This window comes from Sus scrofa, chromosome 14, assembly GCF_054392235.1.
Source record: "Sus scrofa isolate SSC_HxYL_T2T_F1_AM1 chromosome 14, Sscrofa_HxYL_maternal_Yorkshire_Landrace_v2.0, whole genome shotgun sequence".
Taxonomy (NCBI): Eukaryota; Metazoa; Chordata; class Mammalia; order Artiodactyla; family Suidae; genus Sus; species Sus scrofa.
Window position 1 is genome coordinate 77,938,947 of NC_139396.1, and position 12,695 is coordinate 77,951,641.

The window sequence follows — 12,695 nt, forward strand, 5'->3', positions numbered from 1 at the left end:
ATCTGTATTAGGAGAGCAATAATCTTATTCTTATTTTTTTCTTTTCTTCTTTGGCCGCCCCACAGTATATGGAGTTCCCAGACCAGTGATCAGATCCAAGCCACAGCTGTGACCTAAGTGGCAGCTACAGCAACACCAGATCCTTAACCTACTGTGCCAGCCTGGGGATCAAACCTGCATCCCAGCACCCCCAAGACGCTGCTGATCCCACTGCACCACAGTGGGAACTCCCTTATTCTCCTTCTTACCTAATGATCTATAGCATGATCTATAATTCTCTTCCACTTCTTACTGCTTTTGTCATTTAGGCTTTCCACTCTAATGCCAATGCTCTTGGCTCCAAACAAATGTGTATATATATAATATAGTCCTGATAGACACAATCCATCTCACAAATCTTATATTGGACTGTTCTGAACAAAGACATATATTTCCATTCAAATAGTGAGCCTATCCCAGCAAATTTAAGTGATATTCACAGTATTGCATATGTTTTCCTAGAAAGAATCCTTAAGACTCTAAGTTCAGTTACTGTCCTTTGGCTATGGTATCTCTTCTTCCTCATAGAAGTTTTGGCTACTTCCTCCACTTCTTTAGTTACTTATCACACTCTTCCCAGCATCATCCAGTTCAATGGTTCACAGGCAATATTTTCCCTCTCCATAAAATTTTAGCATCCATTCTTCTCAATCACATTTTCTTCTTTCTTACTGAAAACTATTCTTCCCAATTCCTATGACAGGCAGAATACATTAGAATGAAGCTGATCTTTATCTAGGAAGACAAGAAAGGAGGATAGAAGCCAGGATCTGAGTTACTATATATGTTTATTAGGAATAAAAGATAGCAGGGAATATATCTCAGTGGGTAAATTGTGACCACCAGAAATTAAGACTGGAAAGAGATCAAGGTTAATATGTGGCATCACTGGATTCAAAGAAAACAAAGACGAGGAGTTCTCACTGTGGCACAATGGGATAGGTGGCATCTTTGCAGCACCAGGACACAGAGTTGACCTCTGGCCGGCACAGTGGTAGGTTAAGGATCCGGTGTTGCTTTTGCTGTGGTGTAGGCCATCATCTGCAGTTCCAATTCGACCCCTAGCCAGGGAAGTCCATACACCACAGGTGTGGCCCTAAAAATACAAGAAATTAAATTAAAAAAAGATAAGGAAAATGAAAGCACTTTGTAAAATGCATAATTTGTTTTTAGTCATATGGTTTGTTGTTGGTGCAGGAGACTCACCAAAGAAGAAAGACTCGTTACCCTGCAAGTCCTCAGCCAATGCAAAGCCACAGACAGGAAAAAAAAAAAAAAAAAAAAAAGGAGTTCTCGTCGTGGCGCAGTGGTTAACAAATCCTACTAGAACCCATGAGGTTGAAGGTTCGGTCCCTGCCCTTGTTCAGTGGGTTAACGATCCAGCGTTGTCATGAACTGTGGTGTAGGTTGCAGACGAGGCTCGGATCCCGTGTTGCTGTGGCTGTGGCGTAGGCCAGTGGCTATAGCTCCGATTCGACCCCTAGCCTGGGAACCTCCATATGCCGCGAGAGCGGCCCAAGAAATGGCAAAAAGACAAAAAAAAAAAAAAAAAAAAAAAAGCCACAGACGCTCCGTTTCCTTAGCCCTTCTAATTTTCTCGTTTCTATAAAAGCATTCTCCTTCCCTGGCTAGCACTTGGCCTGCCATAGATGCAGACACCAAACTGCAATTCTCTGCTGATTTCAAATAAATCCAACTTTGCTGGGGAAATAGCTGGCTATCTCCTTGCTTTAGGTCAACAACCTGGTCCCTTGAAGAGAGGATTCATCTTTCTCTTTCCCAAAACCTTAAAACAATAGGACCACTTAAACCTGGAATAGCTGAGGAACACCATTGCCACAATGCAGAAAAAAATTTGTCTGAAAATAAAGCCAAATGGGAAAACAGAATTGATCCAGCTGTCCCTAAAGCCTTTCTTTAGTCCAGGGAAATGAACCACTAAATTCACCAAACCTGTGTTTCCATCAGTTTGAACTGGGTTTCTTTCTCCTGCAACTGAAAGAACCCTGAAAAATAAATAAGAACTCGGGTCATATCTTTTGCTATTTAATGTTATATGGACATTATACAAAGCCAGCCAGCTGTACAGAAATTCTACCTCTCCTTGTACATGCTAGTTATGGGACACTGGATGACTTATCCTGTGTCTCGGTTTCCCTAACTGAATAATATCAGGACCTACTTCACAGAGCTGTTGTAGGAATTAAATGAGTTACTATGTGTTCAATGTATAGAAAACTTGTTAGCCATTAAGATCATAAATTAGAGTCTATATGTATTTATTTATTTAGGTCTTTTTTTTTTTGCTTTTATTTATTTATTTATTTATTTAGTCTTTTTGCCATTTCTTGGGCCACTCCCGAGGCATATGGAGGTTCCCAGGCTAGGGGTCAAATTGGAGCTGTAGCCGCTGGCCTACACCACAGCCACCGCAACACCGGATCCTTACCCCACTGATCGAGGCCAGGGATCGAACCCACAACCTCATGGTTCCTAGTCAGATTCATTAACCACTGAGCCACGATGGGAACTCCTAAAGTCTATATTTAGATAAAAGAAAAAACTTCCACAAATCCAACGAAATACATCACAAGTTCAGAATAACAGTAGCTGATATGGGGAAGCTGAATCACAGTGACCCTACCGCTACAGTAGGAGGGTTCAATTCCCAGCTTTCCTATCTTGTTTCACTGCCAAGAGATCCAAAACAATGTCTGATGCACAAAAGAAAAGGTAAGAACACTGGCACTTTGTGAATTAACATGAGAAAAAAAGTTTTTCAATATAAATTCTATTATCTAAGTGGATTTTGCTTAATCTTGCCTGATACTTGTTTAAAAGTGTACCAAAATAATTGACCTGAGGTCTGAAGTCTCATTCACACACTGACACAGTCAAGTAGAAAACTCAGTATCAGTGGGACACACACTTCACAGAGACTTAGAAGCCCTCTGTAGTACCCCTGGTTCAGGTGCTTAAAGTTGTGAGTCCCGACATTCGTTAACCTTTCTGAAATAGAAGGCATGCTCCTATAAAGAACTTAGTTTAATTAGGAGAGATAACTAACAGCAAACAATTAAGACCTAAAATGAGCAATGCTAGGATCAAATTCAGTGATGGAGAATAGCCAGATGGGTCAAGAGTGAGGAAGACACCATGTGGAAACCATATCCAGGTTAAGCTGATGATAACAGGCAGCAGAAATTAAAAGTACAAGCTTTTCAGGTAGGGAAATCTAAGAGGGTTTCACTGATTAGAAGTTCATGTTGGAAGACTAAAGAATGTGGGAATACCTTTGAACATTTGAGGGCCAAAATGTCATTACTTTTTTTTTTTGGCTGCACCCATGGCAGGGAGATGTTCCCAGGCCAGGGACTGAACTCAAGCCACAGCAGCAACCCAAGCCTCAGTACTGACCACACTGGAACCTTAACCTGCTGTGCCACCAGGGAACTCGCTTGCTTTTAAATGACCACATAAAATGTAACAACTTCCAAGTATTTAATAGCCCAATTTTAAACAAATCCATCTGCTGTCCTTTTTGAAAAGAAATTTAAGGAGTTCCTGTTGTGGCTCTGTGGTTAACAAACCTGACTAGTATCCATGAGGACACAGGTTCAATCCCTGGCCTCGTTTATTGGGTTAAGGATCCAGTGTTGCTGTGGCTGTGGTGTAGGCCAGCAGCTGCAGCTCAGATTCAACCCCTAGCTTGGGAACCCCCTATGCCACAGGTGGGCCCTAAAAAGACAAAAATAAAATAAATAAAAAGAAATTTAACTGTACAGAGTTCCTGCTGTGGCACAACTAGACTGCAGCGTCTTTGGAGCACTGAGACACAGGTTCAATCCCAGGCCTGGCAGAGTGAGTTAAGGATCTGGCTTTGATGCAGCCATGGCTTAGGTCACAACTGTGGTTTGGATCTGATCCCTAGCCCAGGAACTCCATTTGCTGTGGGGTGACCAAAAAGAAAAGGAAAAAAAAAATTTAACTGTGGTAAAACACATAGACCATAAAATCCATCATCTTAACCATTTTTAAGTGTGCAGTTCAGTGACATTAGTTACATTTCCATTGTTGTGCACCCATGACCAAAACTTTTCCTTCTTGCAAAACTGTAAGTCTGTATCCATTAAACAACTCCCAAGACTCCTCTCCAAAGCCCCTACCTTCCGTCTCTGTTCATGTGACAACCCTCAGTGTCTCACAGAAGGGGAAGCACACAGTAAGTCTTTTAGTGACCGGCATATCTCACTCAGCATAATGCCCTACTGTCCTCTATGTACTTTCCACCTAATGTAAAAGCCTGGATCCAAGCTGCACTGCAACCTCACAGTCTCCTCAGCCCTCACATAGTGCACTATCCCATGTCATTTTAAGTAGGTCCTTCAGATATTTCTGAAGAGAGTGTAGACATGTCTTCTCTCTAAAGCACCAGTAACTTAAAGCCACACCAAATCCACAATTTTTATGATACAATTACATGAAAGGAAACTAATAAAATTAAGGAAACAGGAGTTCCATTGTGGCGCGGTGGTTAACGAATCCGACTAGGAACCATGAGGTTGCGGGTTCAATCCCTGGCCTTGCTCAGTGGGTTAAGGATCCAGCGTTACCGTGAGCTGTGATGTAGGTCGCAGATGCGGCTCAGATCCCTCATTGCTGTGGCTCTGGCGTAGGCTGGCAGCTACAGCTCCGATTCGACCCCTAGCCTGGGAACCTCCATATGCCGTGGGAAGCAGCCCTAGAAAAGGCAAAAAGACAAAAAAAAAAAAAAAAATTAACAAAACAATCAGTGACTTTTCTCTACACAGTCTCAAGTACCACCAAATCTTCCCATAGCATTCCTCTGCAAATTCATTCCAGCTACTCTTAAAAAACAGCAAATTGTTAAGTTCCTCCCTTCTGATAGGCCTACCTACTTTCTGGGCAATATACCTTTCACACTTAATAATGTCTATCATACTGTTTTCTTTTCTCTTCTTTTTTTGTCTTTTTAGGACCTCGCCTGTGGCATATGGAAGTCCCCAAGCTAGGGAACAAATCAGAGCTGTAGCTGCCAGCCTATACCGGTGCCATAGCAACACCATATCCGAGCCACATCTGTGACCTACACCACAGCTCAAGACAATGCCTGATCCTTAACTCATTGATCGAGTCCAGGGATCGAACCCATGTCCTCATGGATACTAGTCGGGTTCTTTACTGCTAAGCCACAATGTAAACTCTTATTACATTTGCACGTTCCCCAGCAAAACGCTACAGTAGAGGAAGTATCATTATCTTAAAACTCTGAAATGCTAAGCACACAATAAGTATTCTATTAAGATGTATGATAAATTTACTTTAATAATCCCAAAGAAAAAAAAGCAAAACCACCATAAAATAGTAAATACTACTAGTTTTATTGTCAAACATTTACATCTGACAAAAATAAGAACTGAGATGATTTAGGAAGCCTGCTAAAATCAGAAGCTTGAGAGTTCCTGTTGTGGCTCAGCAGTAATGAACCCAATTAGTATCCATGAGGACACAGGTTTGATCCCTGTCCTCACTCAGCGGGTTAAGGATCTGGCATTGCCATGAGCTGTGGTGCAGGTCTCAGACGAAGCTTGGATCTGGCATTGCCATGAGCTGTGGTGCAGGTCTCAGACGAAGCTTGGATCTGGCATTGCTATAGCTGTGGTGTAGGCCGGCAGCTATAGCTCCGATTTGACCCCTAGCCTGGGAATTTCTATATGCCGTGGGTGTGACCCTAAATAGACCAAAAAAAAAAAAAAAAAAATGAGAAGCGTAAAGGTAAGAACTATACTGTTCTACAAGGTTAAGATTCTTTATTTTTTTTAAGATTCTGATTCAATTAAATATGCAGTTAAAATTAGAAATTAAAATGTTAACCATGAGAACAGAAACGAAGTATATAGAGTAACATATCTTCCAAACAAATAGAAGGGAAAAAGTAAAAAGAGAAAACAAAACCAAAACCTCAATTCAAAAAAGGCAAAAAAAAGAAAAAGCACAGAAAGTAAAAGCATAAGACGGTGCAAAGAAGGCCAAATCCATGTATTCAACAATTATATTACGGAGCGCCTACTAAAAACCAGATCCTGTTTTAGGCACTAAGGATACAGCTATAAACAAAACAGAGAAATATCAGCCCCTCATGACACTTCTATCCTTTTTTTTTTTTTTTTTTTTGGCTTTTCAGGGCTGCACCTGCAGCATATGGCAGTTTCCAGGCTTGGGGCCCAATTGGAGCCACAGCTGCCGGGTTACACCACAGCAACATCAGATCTGAGTCACATCTGCAACCTACACCACAGCTCACAGCAACACTGTATCCTTAACCCACTGATCGAGGCCAGGGATTGAACCCACAACTTCATGGTTCCCAGTTGGCTTTGTTTCCACTGTGCCACAATGGGAACTCCAATGCTTCTATCCTAATGGGGTAAACATTAATAAACCAGAGAAATGAAATCACATGGCAGGTCATATGGTAATAAGCACAAGGGTAGTGAATACAATGGAAATGTCAGGAAAGGCCTCACTGAAAAGGTAATATTCAAAAAAGAAAAAAAATGAGGGAGGAGTTCCCATTGCGGCTCAGCAGGTTAAGGACCCAACATAGTCTCCTAGAGGACACAGGTCCGATCCCTGGCCTCGTTCAGTGGTTTAAGGATCCAGTGTTGCTTTGAACTGCAGCTCAGATTTGGTGTTGCTGCAGCTGTCACATAGGCCGGCAGCTGCAGCTCTGATTCAACTCCCTGGCCTGGGAACTTCCACATGCCACAGGTTTGGCCCTAAAAAGAAAAAAGAAAAAAAAAAAAAAAAGAGGGAGGTCAGGGATTAAACCATGTAGACATATAGGGGAAGAGCATTTCCACAAAGGAACCACAAGAATAAATATCCTGTGGTTAGGATGTGACTGGGGCAACAGAGTAGAGCAACGAGAAGAAGAGCCAGAAAGGAGATCGGAGGTAAAGCAAGAGCTGGATCACACCACAGAATCCTGAGGGACACTCTTAATGAATTTGGCTTTTTTTTTTTTTTTGGCTGAGCCTGTGGCACGTGAAATTTCCTGGGCCAGAGAATGAACTCGAGCTGCAGCTGTGACAACACTGAATCCTTGAACCACTGGGCTCAGGGTGGACCCGAGCAGTCAGGTTCTTAACCTACTGCACCACAACAGGCACTCCTAGAATTTGGCCTTTTTTTTTTTTTTTTTTTTTTTTTTTTTAGGGCCACACCTGCTAGAGGTCTAATCCAAGCTGCAGCTAATGGCCACAGCCACTTGGGATCCAAGCCACGTATGCCCTTTAACCCAATGAGCAATGCCAGGGATCAAATCTGCATCCTCATGGATACTAGTCGGGTTCATAACCCACTGAGCAACAATAGGGACGCCCTAGAATTTGGCTTTTAATTTGAGTGAAATGGGGGTAGTACTTGGAGGATTTTGTTGAGAGTAGGGAGATAATCTAATTCTTTTTAAGGCGAATCACTCTAGATGGGATGGAAAGACTGAAAAAAGACTAGTTAGGTAGCTATTGCAGAAATCCAGGTCAGAGATGGCTGTGATGTGGATAAGTGAAAGTGGTGAGAAGGGATTGGGAGTCTGGATAAAAAGTGAAGGCAGAGTCCTTAGATTTGCTGATAGATTACACCTGCGATGTGAAAGCTATGCGTCAAGGATGACTCCAAAGGTTCTGGTCTGAACAAATATCTCAGTAACAACAGTGAATATAAATACAATAAGCCTTATAGTCCAAAGGCAGAGACTGTGCACGTGGATTTAAAAAAAAAAAAATTCCCAGCAATATGCTATATACATAAAAGCATACAAAAAGGTTAAAACTAAAAAGATGAAAAAAGTTGAGACAAATATCAAATGATAGTGGCCATGACTATAGTAATGTCAGACAAAAGAGAGCTCTGTTCTGCCTTTCTCTAAGTTTGGCATTTGTGAGCCCTACGTTCCCAAGGGGACTGCCGTTTCTTTGTGGAAGGGGATGTCACACCCTCATTTGGATCCACCCACAATCTACAGCACCCCCTTCGACAGCCCGTTCTCCAGCTACTTAACATTATTTCTCTTTCATCTCAAATGTTAGACGGTTTGGAAGGTCGGGACTGTTGCACTAACAAGACACCAAGTTATAGGTAGCCTGTACCAATTTCATCTCTTTCGGAGTGACAAGCCAATAACGCTTTTTCGTGACGCGCAGTGCGGCGCTACCCATTCCTCTCGCCCCGACGGATATACCCCTGCGAGGCTGGGCTCCGTCAAAGCCCCAGGGAGCAGGCAACGCCCCCGGGAAGTTTCTAAAAAAAGGGGGGAAAAGACCAAGAGCACTACAGGCTCATGCGCCAGTCACCAGCCAGCTAAGAACGCTCGAACCCCTCGGCTCCCCAGACGCTTCGAAACTCACCTGCCCGCAGCTGGCCAGAGCGTCCGAGCTACTGCCCCTCTCACGCGTCCGGCCCCAGACAGCTTCCGGCTCTGGCCGGAAGTGCTTCTTCAGGGAAACGGGAAGTCCCGCCCCCAGGAAGTTCCCGGGGGTGGTGGGGGGTATTAGCAGTGACCCGCAGAGCTCAGCTATAAATAATTGCTAGAACTTCCGCAGCTAGAGGTTTGGTCAGCCCGCTCCTCGAACTCTGGTCCTTGATGCTCGAGCTATTCCCCTGGAACTCGGGCGGATAGAACGACCATAGGAATGCTCATTTTCCACTTGTTATCACGGAAGCGAATTACAAGTCCTGTGTGAGATTCCGTTATGTTTCTTGAGAATCTACCACATAAGAAGCACGTGGTGGTCACAGAGAATAATGTAGTGTTGATTCCTCAAACACTAGAGGAAAAATTTTTTACTAGCTGAACATAAGGCAGAATGAAAATAAATGCAGTAATAGGTCGCAGACACGACTGGGGGGTGGGGAAGGGAACATGCCCACAGCATGCAGAACTCCTGGGCCAGGGATTGAAACTGAGCCACAGCAGTGACAATGCTGGATCCTTAATTGCTAGGCCACAAGGCAACTCCTTGAGTCTCCTATTATAAGGATTGGATTAGGTTCCCAACCGTTAAGTCCTCGTTTAACCTTAATAACTTCCGTAAAGATCCTATCTCCAAACACAGAAATCCTAGAGGTTGAAGCTTCAACATACACATTTTAGGGGGACACAAACATCCAGTCCCAGTATTACTCAAGAGATATGGAAATACATATACCACAAAAATTTGCAACATTATTCATAATAGCCAAAAAAAGTAGGAATAACCCTAATGACTATGAACTAATGAATGGATAAACAAAATGTGGTATTTTCATACAGTGGACATTATTCAGACTAAAAAAACTGAAATTCTGACACAGTATAGATGAACTTTCAAAATAATATGCTACGGAAAGGAGCCAGTTACAAAAGGCCACAGAATGTATGATTCCATTTGTATGAAACATCCCAAATAGACAATCTATAGAGACAGTAGATTTGTGGCTGCCTAGGGTGAGTGTCAGGGGTAAAATGGGGGAATTGGGGAGTGAATGCTTAAAGTGATGGGAGTTTCTCTTAGAGGAAGCAAAAATGTTCTAAAATTAAATCATGGTGATGTAGCTACCATCACCTCTCATGGGATACTCGAACACCCTCCTCATGGGCCTCCAGACCTCCTCTCCTGTGGTCTACAAACCCATCCACTACTCAGATGCCAGAATGGTCTTTTATAAAGGTAAATTAAATCTAGTTACTCCCTTTCTTTGAAACTTCTATTGGCTTTTCAACTGCACTTAGATTGCAACATTAGGTTCTTACTCGGTTTTACAAAGTCCAACATGACCTGGTCCCTATATATCTTGTACACAATGGTGAAGTGCTTTCCTGTCTTAAGACCTTTGGATTCCTTTTGCTTTGATGGCTCTTCACCATGATTTTGGTATGGCTTTTCTTGTTGCTCAGAGCTTAGCTTAAATGCTACTTCCTCAGAGAGGTCTTTCCTGCACACTGAATGTTAAGTAGCCATCCTTTATCTGTTTAGCACTTATTGGTATTTTCTGTTCATTGCTTTTATGACTTTAAAATTTTTCCATATTTGAAAAGATAATATATTCCCAGGCTTCAGAAGTCAAAAGTAGTAAATGGGTGTGCAGTGAAAAGCCCCTCTTGCTGGTTCTATTTTCCAGTCTCTGTCCCTCAGTTCCCTGCCTAGAGATAAGGTAAGCAAGTATTTTTCTTTCTTTTTTTTTCTTTTTTGCTTTTTAGGGCGGCACCCATGGCAAATGGAGGTTCCCAGACTAGGGGTCAAATGAGAGCTACAGTTGCTGGCCTAGACACACCAATTGCATATCCAAGCTGCGTCTGCGACCTACACCACAGCTCGCGGCAACGTCGGATCCTTAACTCACTGAGAGGCCAGGGATCGAACCCACAATTTCATTTCCACAGCGCCATGACAGGAACTATTTTTCTTTTATTCCGTTCTTTTTCACACAAATGGTAACTTCTATACAGTCTCTTAACCTTGTGTTTTCTGGTTTTTCTCTTTCTTTGTCTTGGAGAACAAAGGGAATATATTGGAAGGATACTGGATAGCTTACAGCATAATAGGGGGGTTGAAGCATCAGGTTTAGGTCCAAGACAGAACAAGAACCAGAAAAGAACCAAAACAGCAAGTACCTCTTAGTCATTTGGTCAATTTCCTACCAGGTGAGTTGGCTCCAACAGTTTTCTTTACTCAAGAATCCCCCTGAAGCCAGAATCTAATTGGTTAAGATTAGGTCATGTGTACCCTTTGACAGGAGCAGGGCAGTGAGAAGAAGAGTACAGGAGTTCCTATTGTGGCGCAGCAGAAACAAATCCCACTAGGAACCATGAGGTTGTGGGTTCGATCCCTGGCCTTGCTCAGTGGGTTAAGGAAATGGCATTGCCGTGAGCTGTGGTGTAGGTCGCAGATGTGGCTTGGATCCTACGTTGCTGTGGCTGTGGCGGAGGCCGGCAGCTGTAGCTGTGATTCAACCCCCTAGCCTGGGAACCTCCATCTGCTCTGAGTGTGGCCCTAAGAAGCAAAACAAAAACAAAAACAAAAAACAGAAGATGAGGAAGAAGAAGGGTACAGCAACCGCCTAAGATTTTTTGGATTCTGTATGAGAAGGCAAGGCACCTTGGCTGTACAAACTGGGGAGAGGTACTTCAGCAAAAGGAAACAGGAATGTGAGCAGGAATTTTGAGGACAGAATGGCTAATAAACAACAAAGTGTCCTCCTCTAAGAGCTTATGCCTTATTTTATATGCACAACAGTGTAACAAAAATAACCTAGATCAACATTAGAGGCCCAGGATTATTTTTCTTTTAAAGGACATGGTACATTATTCAAACACTGTTACATATCCCTATCAGAAATGTCTTTCCAGCTGCCTTACATGGAACAATGAGTCTGCTGAGAATAGCAAAAAGACTGTTTTTTGATTCAGTCATGTCTTTTAATAGCTATTTATTACCTTAGTTAACTAAAACCCATATTTAAGCTTTGGAAGTTCTCTACTAAATACTTAGCTAAAGGTCACCCTCTTACTCATTGTTTTATCTGATGGAGGGAGTGGTTTGTTTCGCCTATTTACATTGTCGTTTTAAATTGTTATAAAGACTTCTTTTTTTCCTTTTTTGGTCACCCTGCAGCATACGGAGTTCCTGGGCCAGGGATCAGATCCCAGCTGCAGTTGCAACTCATGCCACAGCTGTGGCAACACCAGATTCTTAACCCACTGTGCTGGGGGAAATCGAACGGGTGTCTCAGTGCTCCAGAGACGTGGCTGATCCCGTTGCCCCACAGCAGGAACTCCTATGACATTTTGATTTGGAACAAAAGTCTTCAACAAGGAAATACAATTTCAAGTTAGATGTTAGAGACAGAGGAAAATTTAATGGGTGGCAGGGGAACATTTCAGAAATAAATATATGACTACAGCCATGAAAATGGGAATGTATGTAATGTCTATAGGCGAGACTAACTGGTCGGACTTAGGTGAAGTAAGGGGATGGGGGAGATAAGATGAGAATCAGATTCTACAGAGCTTGACCATGAAGCTAAAACTAAAGTGTTTGTCCAATAAGAAAATGACTATTTTTTGGCTGCACCTAAGCATGGAGAAGGAATCATAACTGAGCCATATTGGTGACAACGCCAGATTCTTAACTGGTAGGCTGGCAGGGAACTCTCAGTGATTTTTGAATAGAGGCACACAATGAAAGCAAATAATGAGGATTAGTTTGGCAGTTGTGTGCAACATGGGCTGTGACAAGGGACTCCAGTAAAACAAGGTAGGTGATATTAATTATCCATATATACTATGATGATACTCCCAGGCAGGAGGAAATTATTGATCTTTTGTTTGTTGCAGCACTCACTAGCTAAATGATACTCCTGTCTGAGCCATGATGTAACATGGTAAACTGCAATACATTTTCCCAACAAATTCCTCATTAAATTGATAGTCATAGGTGACTTGTGGTCTCAATAAATCAAGAATTTCTCCTAATTTTTTTTCTTTTTAGGTCCGCACGTGCAATGTATGGAAGTTCCTAGGCTAAGGGTCAACTCACAGCTGCAGCCAACACCACAGCCACAGCAACGGCAGGATCCGAGCCTCATCTGCAACC

At 42.6% G+C, this 12,695-nt stretch overlaps 1 protein-coding gene across 9 annotated transcripts in view; it reads right to left on the reverse strand.

The window, feature by feature from the left end:
• The window catches only part of TBCE (tubulin folding cofactor E), an 84,777-nt gene extending 76,242 nt beyond the window's left edge, over positions 1-8,535 (reverse strand). For all 9 annotated transcript variants that reach the window (XR_014827896.1, XM_084996891.1, XM_084996885.1 and 6 more), the window contains exon 1: positions 8,469-8,535. The gene's annotated coding sequence lies outside the window, so the exon portion shown is untranslated. The remainder of the gene's footprint in view (positions 1-8,468) is intronic.
• Positions 8,536-12,695: the final 4,160 nt, after the last annotated feature.